Below are 17,261 nucleotides of genomic sequence, written 5' to 3'. Positions count from 1 at the left end.
AATGTTCTAGAAATCAGGAGCAATAATATAACATTCAATAATAATGAATAACAATAAATGACATCTAAGTAAATATGAGGAATGATTCACCAAATAAATGATGGAATATGTGGATGTTCTTTTTGACAATGATGAATAATAAATAAATCCTTGATTCTTGAATGTTCGAGTTATTCTCGGATCTGATGGAAAAGTATGAACAATAATCTTAGTGAAAAGGTAGAGTTTGTATTTTAGCAAGAGAGAGACAAATCTTTTTGTCAAAGTGTGTTCTTTACAAATGAATATCGCATGCCCCTATCATTGTCTCTTTTTTCTATTTATATGAGACATGTTCTTAAGAAACCCGAATAATACAAGTGCAGAGAATATCTACTAGAATATACTCTTTAATATTCTATCTTGAAAACTAGCAGTTACGACTCTGTCGACGATACTCGGCCTCGACCTCGTCTCTTGTTGACACCTCGACCACGGCTCTTGTTGATAACGACTCTTGTCGACTCTTCGAACACAGATTTTGATGCTCATTGGGCCTTCTCGACAAACGACGACTTGAGAATTCTTCCCTTAGTATTATCTTGGCTTAAATATTCTAAAGGCAGATTTTGACCCATACAGTTAGTCCCTCCGCTTATTGAGGCCGGCCTCGGGCGGGGTCGATGAGCGAATTTTACTCGTTGTGGTTGAGACTCTCGGACAAGCCATGCAGGTCGTTGTGGTCATAGCGAACTAGCAACGTGGCCCTACGCGAGCCGTTTATTTCAAAATGCCTCGATTTTCCTGATTGGTTTGTTGGAGTTGGGATGTCCACAAATTAGGATGGTGTTATGACGTCATGCGTCATTATGACGCATATTCCTGATGCGTTGCTTCGTTTTACGTGTGTCCCTTGATTGAATCTGTCGCTTCGGTTACAGTGCCAGTAATGATGAATCATTTTCGGTTCAGGTGCCCATGTTCTTATAAATAGAGATGTTAGGGTGTGATTTTGAAGTTTTAAGCTTTCTACTTCGAAACTTCATACCTCTTTCTTTCTTTTCTCTAACTTGACATTTTTGCTCTCTGTTCTAGTGATTTCCATCGTTCCCCGATTCTTCATTATTTGATACTTCTCTTTCTTCTGTTAAAACATGACTAACGTACCTTCCGAATCTAGTGAGGGAAGTGATGCAGTCCCTTTAATGATGGTGTTCCCCCCTCACTAGGGGAATGTTCATGCCGCCATTAAGGATGGAGGCTTCCCTTTGGTGGAGGAGATAGTTCCTTGCAATCCTAACACTAGGTCTGATTTCTCAAAATCACCTCACGCCGACCCTGGAACCTTTCGGTCGGTGATGACAGAGAAGGAATTGGGAGTGATTAGGGCTACGTTCAGCATTCCCGATCACCTTGAATTAATCTCGGCTGGGTGGGATACGGTGCAGGTCCATCGCCCTAGATACTGTGCCTTCTATGCCTACCACTTCCAAGTAGGCTATACCCTTCCTCTCCTTCCGCTAGCGGAGGAATTTTGCCGTTATAATGGCATTTGCCCAGCCCAGCTCGCCCATACGTGTACAAACTCATAAGGATGCTCGCCAAATTTGTCGAGCTAGCTGAGGTCGAACTCACACTTCGGCATTTAATACACCCGTTCACCCTTAGAATTTATAGGGGGACGATGTTGAACCTTCGCCACCGAGGAGGCAAGTTCTTGGTGGTGAAGAAGGACGACAAAGCTAACCGCCAATTTTGGTTAAACTACTTCTACGTCAGAACCGAAGACGTGGTGGCCAACGTCAACGATTTTCCTGAGGTTTGGAATTGTACTCGTAAGTCCCTAGTTTCCTTATTTGTAAGTGTTTGCCTTTTCTCTCTTGTTTGGTTGTGGGCTTTGATTTCTGGTCCCTTTTGTTTTGTGCAGCCAAAATCTCGCCTCCTCCTTTGGTCGAAGACATTTCTGACTGGGTTGGTCGGCTCCCCCCTCACATCGTGGGGATCCGTGAGTGGCCGGGCTTCTTCAAGAAGTTTGGGCCTGCTCTCCCTTTGGCTAGTAAGTCCCTTTTTTTAGTCTTAGTTTCTTTCCTTTTCGTTTACTTTGCTAATTTTCCCATTTCCCTATGTTTTTTCTAGCTTCTGCTAGGGGATCTTCGAGGAGGTCGAGAGCTCCCGCCCCTTGTTTTGAAAAAGAAAGGCTGTTGTACCCTCGGCTTCCGATCCATCCTAGACTGCGGCTATTTCTGCTCGTGCCTCAATCTTTCTTGTTGCGGCGTACGGTCCTGCTCCTTCCTTAGTCGCGAGGGATTCGGCCACAGATACCTCAACATCTCCCTTATACCGTCTTATAAATAAAGATGAACTTGTGTCGGGCGGGGGAGGGAGGGTTTGATGCCCCATAAGAGGATATCTGTAGATGCCGGCGACGGGGTCGCCCGAGCAGTTGACTTAATGGCGGGTGGTTTTTCACTCTACGAGACAACGAACATTGTCATTAGAGATGATATCGAATAGGAGTCCGAGACTCTAAGGTTGGCGAAAGCCAACGTGGATATGCCTCTCCATTCTATAGTGGCGGAGGTGGAAGTATCGACCGTTGACGTTCTCGATACTTCGAGGTGAGAGGAGGTATCGACTTCCCAATCAGCTGCTGATACTTCCTTGCTGGCCAAAGAGAGAGGTAAAGACATTGCCGAGTAAGGCGATGAGTCGGGTTCGGACATTGATGCAGATGATTTGAAGATGATGGATAAAGGATTTACCCAACTTGAGATAAGGTTGAAGGGGTCTACAAGGACCGTTGTGATCCCTTTGGATCATGACTTGCTAAAGAACACGGAGAACATGGTTCCTGCTCTCTGCCCTCTTTGTTCCGAAATAGAAGGTAAGACCCTCTAAGAGTTGGACGACGTCACTTTGTCGAGGAGCATTGCCGGTCTTGATCTTAGGATGAGTGCTTGGTGTTTTGTCTTTGTTAATAGGGACATTTTCATTTTTGCCTTACTTCTTTTTCTTTTTGTGATTACAGACGGTAATTTTGGAGATTGAAAGCGCCCGAAGGGAGGAGAAGCGTAGAGAAATATTTGTGAGGTTGAAAAACAAATACTTCGAGTATCGCGGCAAGTACCGGGAGTTTTGCAGGCAATTTCGTGAGGGAAGAAATATGCAGGCCCTTCGTGATGAGTTGAAGGAGAAAGACGATAAACCGGTGAAAGTCATCGATAAGTGTAGCGTCCTTGAGGGGATGTTAAGGAGTAGGGAAGAGGAGCTTGAGGTCAACAAGGGCGTGGAGTCTCAATGCAGTGACCTTCAAGCACAAGTGGTTGAGCTGCGTGGGCAATTGGAAGAATGTCAGCTTCAGTTGGAGGTTCTTAATGGTGAATTCACCGAGAAGCAGAGTGAGATTTAGAAGGCGAAATCTTACCGTTTAGAGGCTCGGAGAAAATCGGAGACACTAGAGTTGGCAAATAAGACCCTCCAGGCCGAGCGGGAGATTGATCAGTCCCCGACGAAAGTTAAAGAAAATTGACTAGAGGAGAGGATCGTAGAGCTGGAGAAGGATAACTCCATCCTCTATGATCGGGTGGCCGCTTTGAAATTTGAGAAGGCCCAATTGCTTGCACAACCATCTTCTTCTCATACTTCGAATTTTCTAAACGTTCCTCGAGACTTTTATGAGGAATGGATTCATGTCGAAGCTCAGTTGGATGTGTTTCGAGATTTGCATAAGCTGGGATCCATTTCTGCGGTCGCCTTTGAAGAGGTTCGTGTTAAGGCTCGTGAAACTCGAGTCACTTGTGGGTATGGCTGTCCAACGGGACGGGATGAGACGGGACGGGACAAAATTAACGGGATGGGACGGGACGACATTTAGCCGGGACGGTGGAGGAATGGGACGGGACAAACGGGATGAAACTGTAGTCCCATCCCGTCCTACTAACAAACGGGACGGGATGGGACGGGACGGACGGTAGGCCCATCCCGTCCCGCTAACAAACGGGACGAGACGGGACAGAACGGGACGGGATGGGACGGGACGGGTTCGCGGGCCTTAAGTGTCGTTTTAAAAAAAAAATTATTTAAGTATTGAGTTTGGAAACCGTTATTCTTTTGACAATTACTAAGTTTTTAAAGTTTGCAACAACTAGTTTTTTGAGTTATTTAATAAACTTAAAAATTAAACGGAAATTAGGAAACTTAGTAGAGAATTATAAAATATTAAAACAAAAGACTTGTAATGAAATATTCTAGTAATTATAAATTTATAATAGAGTTATAATTTATTTAATATAATTTCAAGCACTAAGTAACTAAGTAAGAGTGTAAGACAATTCATAAAAACAATTCAACGCTTAGAGCCTTTTATTTTATTAATAGAACTTTCAAATCTCACATACAAATATAATTCTTTTGAAGAGCACCTAATCTACGGCTCTACGCAGCCACCTTCTAGGAAGGGTTCTATTTGAACTAGGCCTCTTAGTAGCCAATTACAAATTATCATACTAATATTTGTAAGCTCCTATATAACTTCGTTGTAAGTTGTAACTTATCTATAATTTCTCTCGGACATTGTTCTTGAATTGGCAATGTTGATTGATGTTCCATGAGTTCCATGCCGTCATAGCTCCCGGTGCTAAGTATCTCATTGTATTCTTCTTCTTCCCTAGTTTCACCACTTGGTGTTTCCATAGATTTATATTTATCAAACATTGATCTAACATAAGAATATATGTTATCTTGACAGTCTTCGAGAGATGGTTGTTCATTTTGTTGAAATATTAAATTCTCATAAATTTTACGAACAAGTCCATTTGCACCTCTTAATTTTAAAGATGGGTTAAGTATAATAGAAATTAAATAAACTTGGGGAATAGGAAAAAAAATACTTTTTAAATTTTGCAATCATTTCATTAATGGTCGGTGCATAAGTAGAATTAATTTTGTAATAATTTTATTAAGCTAGTTGTTGTAGTTGTGTTAGCACTTAGCAGAAGCATTATCTAAGGTGATAGTTAAAACTTTATCAATGAGTCCATAAAAATAAACAATTTATAGAACAGTAGTTGTAATATATGCTCCATTGTATCTTGAATCAACAAATTTATAACCAATAATACGTTTTTGTATGTTCTAGTGATGATCAACCCAATGACATATAACAGTTAAATAATCACAACCATTAGGACTATGACCTATATCACATGTGATAGGCACTTTAAAATCTAAGTGAAACAATACACAACGAATATACTGAAGATATTCGGTTTGAAATTTAAAAACATCATTTCTAACAGTGGTCTTAGGAAAACCTTCAAAAGCAGGATTATAAGTTTTTTGTATATAATGCACAAAAAATAGGACGCGGGACAGGCGGGACGGGACGGGACAGGATGGGATGAGATGGGACGGGACAAGCGAGACGAGACGGGACAAGACGAGACAAAATGGGACTGGACAAACGGGACGAAATGGCCATCCCGTCCCATCCCGTGTCCCGTTTAACATGGGCCCATCCCGTTTAGAATTAAGCGGGATGGGACGAGACGGGATGGGACGTGGGACGGGACCGGGACGGGATGTCCCGTCCCGTTGGACAGCCTTACTTGTGGGTATGATCCAGCCATACCTGCGGCCGGTGATGACGAGGGGAACGAGGGTGTGGACTAACTTGAGAAGAATGCTTGGTATGATGCTTCATATCCTGAGGGCGAAAGTGGTGATGGCGAGGGTGCTGATGGCCAAGGAGGTGATGCTGTTGAGAGCCAAGCCGGCGGGATGTTGAAGGCCGTGATGGTGGTGGACGGTAGTTCTCTTTTGATTTTTTTGTAATTGTTTCTGCTGGCGTCTTCACGAGCCTATTGTAAATAACTTTTTTAAGTATATGAAATGTTAGAGTGTTTCCTTGCATCATATTATTTTCCTAAGGTTTATTTTCTATACTTGTGTATATTTTGTTTCTTGGAGTGTGGCCGAGGGACGATATGAGTTTTCTCAAGCGAGGTAAAACATAATATTTCGTTAGATTGCACCGAGTGCTTGTAGGTGTTTGTTCGAGCGTGGTCGAACATGACCTTTCACTAAATTGTGGCCGAGGGCCGATAGGTGTTTGTTCGAGCGGGGTCTAACATGACCTTTCATTAAATTGCGACCGAGGGCCGGTAGGTGTTTACTTGAGAAGGGTCGAACATAACCTTTCATTAAATTGCAGTTGAGGGCCGTCAGGTGTTAGTTCGAGCAGGGTCGAACATAACCTAAATGCGAGAAAGATGTGTTGATAAGCGTAAAGTTTATTGCTTTGACATTGTTGTTTTGGTTACATACTTGGAGAAATTTACAAATTTTTTGGGTATTGGCTGGCGTTCCAGTCCCAGTCCCGGTCTATCTAGTCCTTTCATTGGTCGATCTGGAGAATATTTAGAGGTTGAGCAATGAAATAGTAACCACGACTCTACCTTCGCTTACTTAGACTCGATACATTCCCTTTGCCGCCTCGTTAAAAACCTCCTTGAGAAAATCCAAATGGAACAAAACTCAAGTGAGAAAAATAATAGTACGGCTTTAGGGACTCATTTTTCTCTTAGAAGTTGAAGTATTTTAGGTGGCTAATATTCCAATTGTTTGGTAGTAGCTTTCTTTCCATTGTCTCTAATTATAACGAACCCTTGTTTGCTTCGACTGTGATTTTATATGGACCATCCAATTTGTTCCCAGCTTGCCTTCTCTGGGATCTTTGCTTGCTTGAGTTTTAGCTTTCAGTACGTATTCCCAACTTTGAGCGGCCTGATCTTTGCTTTCTTGTTGTAATAGCGTTCTGCTTGTTATTTTTGGGTGACCATTCTTATGTAGTCCATATCTCTTCCTTCGTCGACTTCGTCGAGTTCCTACCTTTTGCTCTCGTCGTTACTCGAGCCGCTCTCATGGGAGTACCTTAGGTTGGGTTCTCCGACCTCGACTGGTATTACTGCCCCGATCACGTAGACCAAAGAGTAAGGCGTCTCTCCTGTGCTTGTTTTCGGAGTTGTTCGGTATACCCACAATACTTCCGGTAGTATTTCCTGCCACAATCCATTGGCGTCTTTGAGATTCTTTTTCATGATGTTTAGTATTGACTTGTTGGAGGACTCTGCTTGTCCGTTACCTGCAGGGTGATACAAGGTCGAGAGTATCCTGTTGATATGCCATTTCTAGAAGAATTCGTCGGTTCTATTTCCTGTGAACTGGGGTTCGTTGTCACAACTGATTTCTTTAGGAAGGCCGAATCGACAGATGATGTTTCTCCATATAAAGATGATTACTTCCCGTGAACACGTAATTTTTGTCCTATGCAAAATTACTCCTAAAAAATATTCAAAATAGTTTAAAACCATTTTTGTAGAATTTTAGGAATTTTGTTTGTCATTTTGCATCATTAGAAGCATCGCCAAAATCGTAAATAATCATTAAAAAAATATTTTATTTTTCATTTCATTGCATTTTAGGATCTCATCGTTTGTTAAACACATAGTTAAAATATCTAAAAAATCACAAAAATATATTAGTTGCTCTTGCCTTTGTTTTGCATTGTTAGGTTCAATTAATTAGGTAATTAATACATTAGCTAATCTACTTGCATTTCAGTGAAATAATTAGTTGTTAATTTTACAAAATAGGATTAATTTGGAATATTGAGTAAAGTGGCTACGATTTGAACATTAATAATTATTCGAAGAAAGGGGGATAAGGAAGAAGAATTAACAATAGAAGGGCAACTGGCATTTTTCAGTTATAAAATATTCCCCTCCCTCTCTCATTCCCCCCCTGATTTCACGCTGTCATATTCTTTCTTATCACAGAGGCTCCCCATCAACTTTCGGCATATATACTGATCATTTTGCACAGAATATGGGATGAACATTTTTTCACTGATTTTTCTGTTGGCCGAGATTTTCGTTCTCTCATTCTGCAAGTTCATTTTTACACTCACACAGACACACACTGATAGAAAAGGGAAAACTCTGCCTCTTATTCTAATATAAAAAATTTCGGAAAAAATAGAAAAGGAAGGATTTCAAGCTGTTTTCCTATTTCCTTTCTTCTACTCCAAATCTCATGAGTTTGTAAAAGGTTGTTAGCTGTTAGAAGTGCTGATTTTTCTTGCTGGATTTGCTGGAAATCTGTCCAGATTTGGGATTCTGCCTCTGTTTTGGAATATATTTTTGTTGTTTCAGTTAAGTAAGTTCAAAACTCCCTTGTATCGTGCTTTGTTGAGTGATTTAAAGTGGCTGAATCTTTTTTCATGTCTTTAGATATGCTCCATTTTAAATTTCTGTTAGTTCTATGTGTAGTGAGTGCGTATTTTGAGTCAATTTGAAGATAATAAATAATTTGTATCATAACTAAAGGGAATCTAGTTCTGTCTCTAGATTAAGAATATTCTACTGTGAATCAGGTGATCATTTTAATTTGAAATGCATTCTTTTAGCTTGAAGATAGTTGGACCCCTTTTAATTTCTGTCGATTTACCTAAAGTTTTTCTTTATGACCATGATGTTTAAGAAGTTTGCTCGTTGTGAGTTTGCCTGGTATTGAACTTAGCAAATGTTAGTGGCTTGTCGTGGAGCAGGAAGTTTCATGGTAAAACAATCGATTCATTTTGGTGTGGCAATGTAGTTAATTCATATGTCTGCCAAAGGATTCAAGTCTCGATTGGGAAGATACAAAAGCATGTGAACTAAGATTTTTAGTTGCAAGATGATTAAAGAATTAGATTTAGATTTATGATTCGATTTGGCATATGTATAATTAATTGATGGTTGTCCTTATTCTTGTAATTAATATTTTTATTATTATTATTTCTTGCCTAAGCCTCTAATTTTACATTATAATATGCTCCAAAATTTTCACATTGCTGGGCTCAATACAGAAGCCCAAATGCTTTGCCTAGAGTTTGAGAAATTGGGCTCAGTCTGCGCAAGTGCATTTGGGCATGTGCTCAACTTAGAGTCAATTGGACTCTGCAACTTTGCCCAATGAGTTTAGTGTCCTGACATATTTGTGGCTCACTTTAGTATAAGATAATAACATGAATGAGTTCCCTCTTTGGATATTGAGTTATTAAAATCCTTAACTGCCTCTTTTAGCTTAATTGCGTCCATTTTGTAATCCAAATGTGTGGCTTCGACTAAATACTAGCCAACTAAAATCATGGCTAGTTCTGGTTTGATTTAGACGTATCAAAGATCTATTCCATATGAATGAACCAAAATCTCAAACGCCAACAACTCATGTACCACAATATGCGGCTTTCGAAAATCTCAAATATAGAGAATAAACAATTCTCGAACATCGTAGTTTGCTTTAGACGCAATTAATAATAATCATTATGACTATAGGTACGTTTTTCGTGGCATAGTCATGATACATAATCCCCAATTCGAGTGCGTGTTTCACGCGACTCGACCATAACTTCGAATAATAATAAAAATAAACATGTTGTAAATCGCGGGTGCGTTTCACGTGGCGCGATTCAAAATATGTACAAAAACAAACGAGTGCGAGACATCGCGACTTGTTCAAATAAATTCAATAAATATTAAAAGCGATTAAATAATTAATTAAAAGCTGTCAAAGGTAAAATGCCCAATAGGTTTAAAATAGGTGATAAATTAGATAATTATGCCAAGTATTAATTATTAAGCGACCATGCTAAAACCACGAAACTCGGGAGTGCCTCTCACCTTCTCCCGGGTTAACATAATTTCTTACCCGGTCTTCTGTGTTCGCGGGCCATAAATAGAGTCAATTTCCTCGATTTGAGATTTTTAAAATAAAGCGATGATTTGGGACACCATAATAATTATTCCAAGTGGCAACTCTAAAAAATTAAATAAATAATCCCATTTTGAATAATGTCACTTTAATTGAAAAAACTCCCCTATCCTTTCCGGGAAAAAGTAGGCGTGACACTTCATGTTCCCATATTTGGGTGAATGCTCCTGCTTCCACCCACTTAGAGAAATAGTCAGTTAAAACTAAAAAGATTCGTACATTACCTCGGCCTGCTTTTAGGGGACCTACGATGTCCATTCCCCATTTGATGAACGACCAATGGGATGTGACTGAGTGGAGATATTCGCCTGCTTGGTGAATCATTGGGGCGTACTTTTGGCAATGCTCGCATCTCTTTACGAAGTTCGCGACATCCTTTTTCATGGTGGGCCAGTAATATACTACCCGTATAAGGCGTCTGACCAGTGCCCGTTTGCCGGAGTGAGCCGCGCAATGGCTTTCGTGAACTTCTTCAAGGACGCACTGAGTTTGGTTTTGGCCCAAGCATTTTGCCATAGGGCCTCCGTAGGTCCTCTTGTACAGATCGTTGCGGAGGATACTGTATACCTGGCCGCTTGCATTCTTAGTTTCTTGGCCTTCTTTTTGTCTCTAGGGAGTGTGTTGTCCTGCAGGTATGCAACAATACAATTATGCCAGTCCCAAGTTAAGTTTATGGTTCTTACCTCGACTTGGTCTAGTGATGAGTTAAGGAGATAGACCACATTTTTGTCTTCTGTTGTGATGCTTTTGGTGGCTGCGACTATTTTGGCGAGGTCATCTGCCTCGACATTCTGTGCTCGTAGGATTTGGTCGAGCTGACATTCTTCAAATTCAGGTAGTAGCTTGCAGTTTTTGGTCTGGTATTTTTGCAATATTTGTTCCTTGATTTAGAAAGTCCCTGTGACTTGATTGACTACGACCTGGGAATCGCAGCGCAGTTTCACTCGTTTTTCTCCATATTTGCATTCTAGTCTTAGACCTGCAATTACGGCCTCATATTTGGCCTCATTGTTAGTCATATCCGGGCACCTTATGGACTAAAGAATCACTTCGCATGTTGGGACTTCGAGTACGAGTACGTGTACGGACCCCGATGCATTGGATACTCCATCGGTGTATAGGACCAGAGGTCTTATGTTTGGAGGGATGTTTGGACGACTTCCCTTTTGACTTCAGGCATTATTTTTGCGCTAAAGTTGGCTACGAAGTCGGCGAGCACTTGTGACTTTATCGCCGTTCGCGGCTGATACTTGATATCGTGCTCACTCATCTCGATGGCCCATTTGGCCAGCCTTCCTGATAGTTCGGGTTTATGTAAAATGCTTTTGAGGAGGAAGGTCGTGATGACCGAGATGGGGTGATATTGGAAATATTATCTAAGCTTCCGTGAAGCTACGACTAAGGTGAGAGCCAATTTTTCGAGGTGTAGGTACCTCGTCTCGGCGTCGACGAGTGTTTTGCTAATGTAATAGATGGGAGATTGCGTACCTTTGTTTTCTTGAATTAAGACTGCACTTACAGTTACCTCAGATACGTCCAGATAGATGAGGAGACACTCCCCAAGCTCGGGTTTTGAAAGAAAGGGCGGAGATGACAAATATGCCTTTAGATCTCGCAGAGTCTAGATGCATTCGAAAGTCCATTCAAGGTTGTTATTTTTATTGAGTACGCCAAAGAATTTATGGCACTTACCCGACAACCGTGAGATATTCCTTGATAGGGCGGCGATGCGATTGATCAATCTTTGGACTATTTTTTTGGTGGTCAAGAGTTACGGTATCCCCTCAATGGATTTGATTTGGTCTGGGTTGATGTCAATCCCTTGCTGTGATACCAGAAAACCCAAGGAACTTTCCCGAGGCTATACCGAATGCACATTTCTCCGGGTTCAGCTTCATTCTGTACTATCTGAGTATATCGAAAGTTTCTTTCAGATGATCGATGTGATCTTCTCCCCTTTTGGACTTGACCGACGTGTCGTCTATATATACCTCCATTATTTTGCCGAGCTGGTCACTGATTATATTTGTCACTAACCTTTGATAAGTAGCTTATTTGTTCTTTAGTCCAAAAGGCATGACCCTATAGCAATACATTCCTTGGTGGGTGATGAATGTGGTTTTTCCTAATCTTCTTATTCTATAAAGATCTGATTATAGCCTGAGTAAGCGTCCAAGAAACTTAGTAGCTTATGCCCGACCGTTGTATCGATGAGTTAGTCGATGTGTGGCAACGGGAATGAATCCTTCGGGCATGCTTTGTTCAAATCTGTAAAATCCACACACATCCGCCATTTGCCATTCTTCTTTTTGACTATCTCTACGTTAGCGACCCACTTGGGGTACTTCGATTCCCTGATGGAACCATTTTCTATTAGTGTTTCCACCTCCCCGCACGCTGCGTCATTAATTGAGGAGTTGAATTTACGTCTGACATGTCTCACTTAGGGTGGAGTAGGTCGACATTTAATTTGTGCGTGGCGATTACCTTTGGGATGCCCGGCATATCTGCATGGGTGAAAGCAAACAAATCTGCGTTAGCTATTAAGAATTGACTGAATTTACCTGGTTCCCGAAGCTTGTAGCCGATATAGGCCTTCGTGGTGTGGACGTTAAGATACAATTGAACAGGATCAAGGTCTTCTATAGTCGACCCAGCGACATCGACCATATCAGGGTCCTTGATGACATCTTCTATCTTAACTTGCTCCGACCTTGACCCTGTTGATTTCCATGCCTCATTTTCTTTGTCTTTTATTTGTTGGATGGTCGTGCTGTCTAAGGTAATGCGGTAGCATTTCCGTGATGTGCGATGTTCTCCGCATATGCTGAAAATTCCCCATGGAGTTGGGAATTTGATCATTTGGTATAAGTTATAGGGGACAACTTTCATGGGATGTATCCACGGTCATTCCACTATAGTGTTGTACGCAGTTGCTGGGTCCATGATGTGGAACTTCATCTCGTTCCGATGAGTTCCCGTCCTCGACCTCGATGGGACTTCTTCGTGGCGTGGAGGAGGGGGGGAGGGGAAGACGTAGTGGCCGTTCTGATATACAGTTGATGTCGCTCCCTGTTAGGTCGCGAAATTAGATGGTCTCTTCTGGCGCTGTCTCTTCGATATTTTCTAGATTTTTCTTGCACTGAGGTTAGCCGGTGAGTTGGTCCATTGAGGTCGTCCTCATATTCACGGACCTCGGCACAATAGGCATTATAGATTTCGTCCCAAGTGGTTAGCGGATACTTCATCAGCCGACTCAACAATTTTTTGGTTGCTCTCGAACCATCTCTACTCATCCCGTTCTGAAAGGTTGCGACCGTCATCCCTTTGGATACATTTGGTAGAGTCATCTTTACTTGGTTGAATGAGGCGAGGAAGTCCCTTAGCCCCTCTCCCAAGGACTGCCTGGCGGCAAATATGTCGTTTACTCTTGCCTTGACCTTCTTGGCTCCGGCATGGGTGGTTACAAATTTGTCGGCCATTTCTTCGAAGGTTTCTATGGACCGAGCTGGGAGCGGTGAATACCACGTCAATGCTCATCCCATGAGGGTTTCGCCAAACATTTTCAACAAAATGGAGGACACTTGTTCTTTGGCGAGGTCGTTGTCTTTCATGGCGGTGACATAATGAGTCACGTGATCTTTAAGATCGGTCGTACTATCGTATATCCTAAGGTAGGGTGGCATTTTGAAGGTCTTTGGTATGGCATGAAGGGTTGCATCGTCACTGTACGGATGCTCAACGAACCGGCCGACATCCCTTTTTGGCAGCAGCTTAGGAGAGCCCGGTAACTTATCAACCAGTTCTTGGTATTCCTTCATTTGGTCTCGGAGCGCCTTGTTTTCTTTTTCCATTTCTTCCATCCTTTTTAGAATGGCGGCGAGGGCGTTGCCACCTGTACTATCAATGACATTGTGAGTTATACCTGTCGTTGGAGGGAGGGGTTGGTTGCACTGCTCATCTGTTTGCTGTATAGTGCAAGTTCTTGTTGTTTCTGTAGTCGTCCCTGGAGTGGGTTTGTTGAGGACGCTTGTTAGCGTGTCAGTTTGCCGTACCTCGAGGAGTTTTTTCAAAGTTGGGGTATCCCTTCCTCTGCATACGTGGAGGCTCCTTTACCATGGGATTTTGTTATGATGCAGTGTGGGGGTGGGAACCCATCTCGTCTACGGGACGCACTGAGCGTCGTGCCCTCATCTACCGTTTTACAACTTTCATTGATGACATTCATGAGGTTAGTTGGGAGGTCACTTGTTATCCTTGTCCTTTCTTCTCGGTTACCTGCCATGTTGGGTTTTATATATACAAAGAAAATGGGGTCTTGGATTTTTTGACGTTAGTGACCTGTGTTAATTGTAGATCTAAAGGACACTAATAATTTAACTAAGAAATCCCCACAGACGGTGGCAAATTGTTTGACAAAAAATATAGATCTTGGTTCAAATAATTAAATCTATGTGAACAAGGATTAATCTTAGTTAACAATAATATCTTTAGATAGGGTTGTTAAAAAAGCAGTAAATGCCGTGTGGGTTTGGCAGGACGGTGGCAATAACATACAATAAATGTTCTAGAAATCATGAGCAATAATATAGCATTCAATAATAATGAATAGCAATAAATGGCATCTAAGAAAATATGAGAATTGATTCACACAGTAAAGGATGGAATAGGTGGATGTTCTTTCTAACAATGATGAATGATAGACAAATTCTTGAATATTCGAGTTATTTTCGGATCCGGTGGAAAATTATGGACAAGAATCTTAGTGAAAAGGTAGAGTTTGTATCTTAGCAAGAGAGAGACGAATATTTTTGTCAAGTTGTACCGAGTATTCATTATGATTTTCTTTCCACTAGGTCTTAAATGTTTATAACATCTTATTAGGTTGCCAGGTCTAAAGTCTTAAGGCAGCTACCGAAGTATTGCTTCCTCCAACAGTGAGCCTTTGTTGATGAGAATTCATGCACCATGATTTTCTTATTTTGCTTTAAGCATTTGGGCAACAAGTAATTATCGCCAAATCACGGCTTAAGAACCAAAGTTAGATTCCAAGATATAGGATGGGATACTAATAATTTTTAGTAACAACTGAACTTATAATAAACAAAAATTAGAAAATAATTAGAGGATATTCAATTTAATATCAAGCTACAGTCCAATAAATTCATCAAGAATGAAAGAAAGTACACCAACAAGTTGGAAAGTAACTTAACAACCTACGTACACTACCTTCATGTATTAACCAAACACAAGTATTAAAGTATATATCAATTGTTACCAACTTACAAACCAACTGTCAAGTGTGTATTACATTAAACAAAGGGATGCCATATTATAACCACACAAAAAAAATAACCGAAAATGATTACATGACATCCTAATGCCACCATGAACAACTAATAACCAAAATATAAGTTCTTACTAATCATATTTTCACCACCATTCCCGGTCTCTCTCTAAATGAATAAAATGTGTTAAGACGTCTCAAAAATCTAGGTTTCATATTTTTAAATGATGGGTTTAACGGGTTTGGGTTAATCAATTTTTTTTAAAATAATTATTTTATTAATCTGATGGCTTTCTGTAGGATGAAGGATATTTTTAAAAAGTTTGGCTAATGGTAAGGGTAAATATGACCCGATAGTATAACAGAGGGTAGATATGAACAATATACTAAAATAGAGGGTTATATTTGGCCCTTTTCCCTAATTAATCACTTCGCAGACTTCCGAAATAGAGAAATGCAAAACTGCATAAATGAGCGAGATACAAATTAATAAGGCTTAATGCAATAGCACCAAAAAGAGAGATATTTGTTCAATTCTGCCATGGATAGCGATGTCAATACCCTCAGTGGAACAAAACCCTAAGAGAGGTCAAGTTTACCCCAATAAGAACTCCCATGGAAGAACTCATAATTTAATAGTTCTAATTAGCGGGACTAAGAATTAAAACCCAACGAGGGGCCAAGAATACTGCCATAAGAATTCAAAAGTAGAGTGTGATATGTTATGGTGGAAAAGAAAGAAAGAAGAGAGAAAGATGGAGAAGGAGGGAAAAATTTAAATAAAAATAAAATAATTAAAAATAAAGAAATGGTGTTATTTGGGTAATACCTACTAGTATCCATGGCACATGGGTTTTACGTGGATAATAATTCCACATGGCATCCACTAATTTGTTGGATGTTACACGTTTATAGCGCTTAAAAACACACACTCCAGCTTTAAGATAGGTTGAGTTTTTAGTGTATACGTGGCACAGTAAAAGCTTTGTTAAAGCGTTCAAATGGAACAGACTTAAGTTGGAGTGTCTAAGTAAAAAGTGTGGACAAGTTTAAGGGGATGTCTATGTATTTTACCTTTTTCTATTTATATGAGACATGTTCTTAAGAAACCCTAATAGTACAAGTGTAGAGAATATCTACTAAAATATTCTCTTTAATATCCTATCTTGAAAACTAGCCGTTACGACTCAGTCGACAATACTCGACCTCGACCTCGTCCCCTGTTGACACCTCGACCACGACTATTGTTGATAACAGCTCTTGTCGATAATGACTTGTGTAGACTCTTCGACCACAGTTTTTCCTGCTCCTTGGGTCTTCTCGACAAATGACAACTTGGGAACTCTTTCCCTAGTATTTTCTTGGCTTAAATATTCTAAAGGCAGATTTTGACCCATACAACGTTAAGGAGTAGCTAGTTCTTTCCACCTTCCTTCCCCCCTAAGAATTTTTTTTATTAGTCCAAACTTTGATATATAATATTATCTGATAATTGTGTTGATATGAAATAACAAATATCCGATGAAATAATACACAAGCTCAATCAGACACCAGCATTAAAAAAACAAAAAAGGGTCCCATACCTGTATAGGACAAAATCCACCCTAGAATATTTAGGGTAATATAACATTAAAGAAAGAGTCAACCGAGGTCGGCTAGGGAGCCGTGAGATTCATAGTCGAGATGTCAATAATAACCAAAGTCGAGCACTGCTGACAGAGCAATAGCGGCTAGTTTTTGAAATAGGATATTAAAGAGAATATTCTAGTGAGTATTCTCTGCACTTGTACTATTAGAGTTGCTAGAGATATATCTCAAATAAATAAGAAAAAAAGAGAAGGAAGAGAGGCATGTAATATTCATTGTGATAAGAGCAGACTTTATAAAAAAAATTCTCTCTCTCTTGTAAAGATACAAAGACTATCTTTTTATCAAGATCTTTGCCCATATTATTTCACACTTTTCCACCAGATCCGAGAATAGTTCGAACAAATATTGGACTTATTTGTCATTCATCATTGTCAGGAGGAACATTCGGCGAATTATTCCTTCTATTTACTTAAATGTCATTTTGTTGCTATTTATTTCTAGTTACACCTCCATTATTGCTCATACTTTATAAACATTTTGTGCTTATCATTGTCAACACTTCATTGGATCTGTCCCATCTCACACTCGTTTTCAA

The sequence above is a fragment of the Nicotiana tomentosiformis genome, chromosome 3, assembly GCF_000390325.3.
Source record: "Nicotiana tomentosiformis chromosome 3, ASM39032v3, whole genome shotgun sequence".
NCBI lineage: Eukaryota > Viridiplantae > Streptophyta > Magnoliopsida > Solanales > Solanaceae > Nicotiana > Nicotiana tomentosiformis.
Note: the sequence above shows the minus strand (reverse complement) of the source record.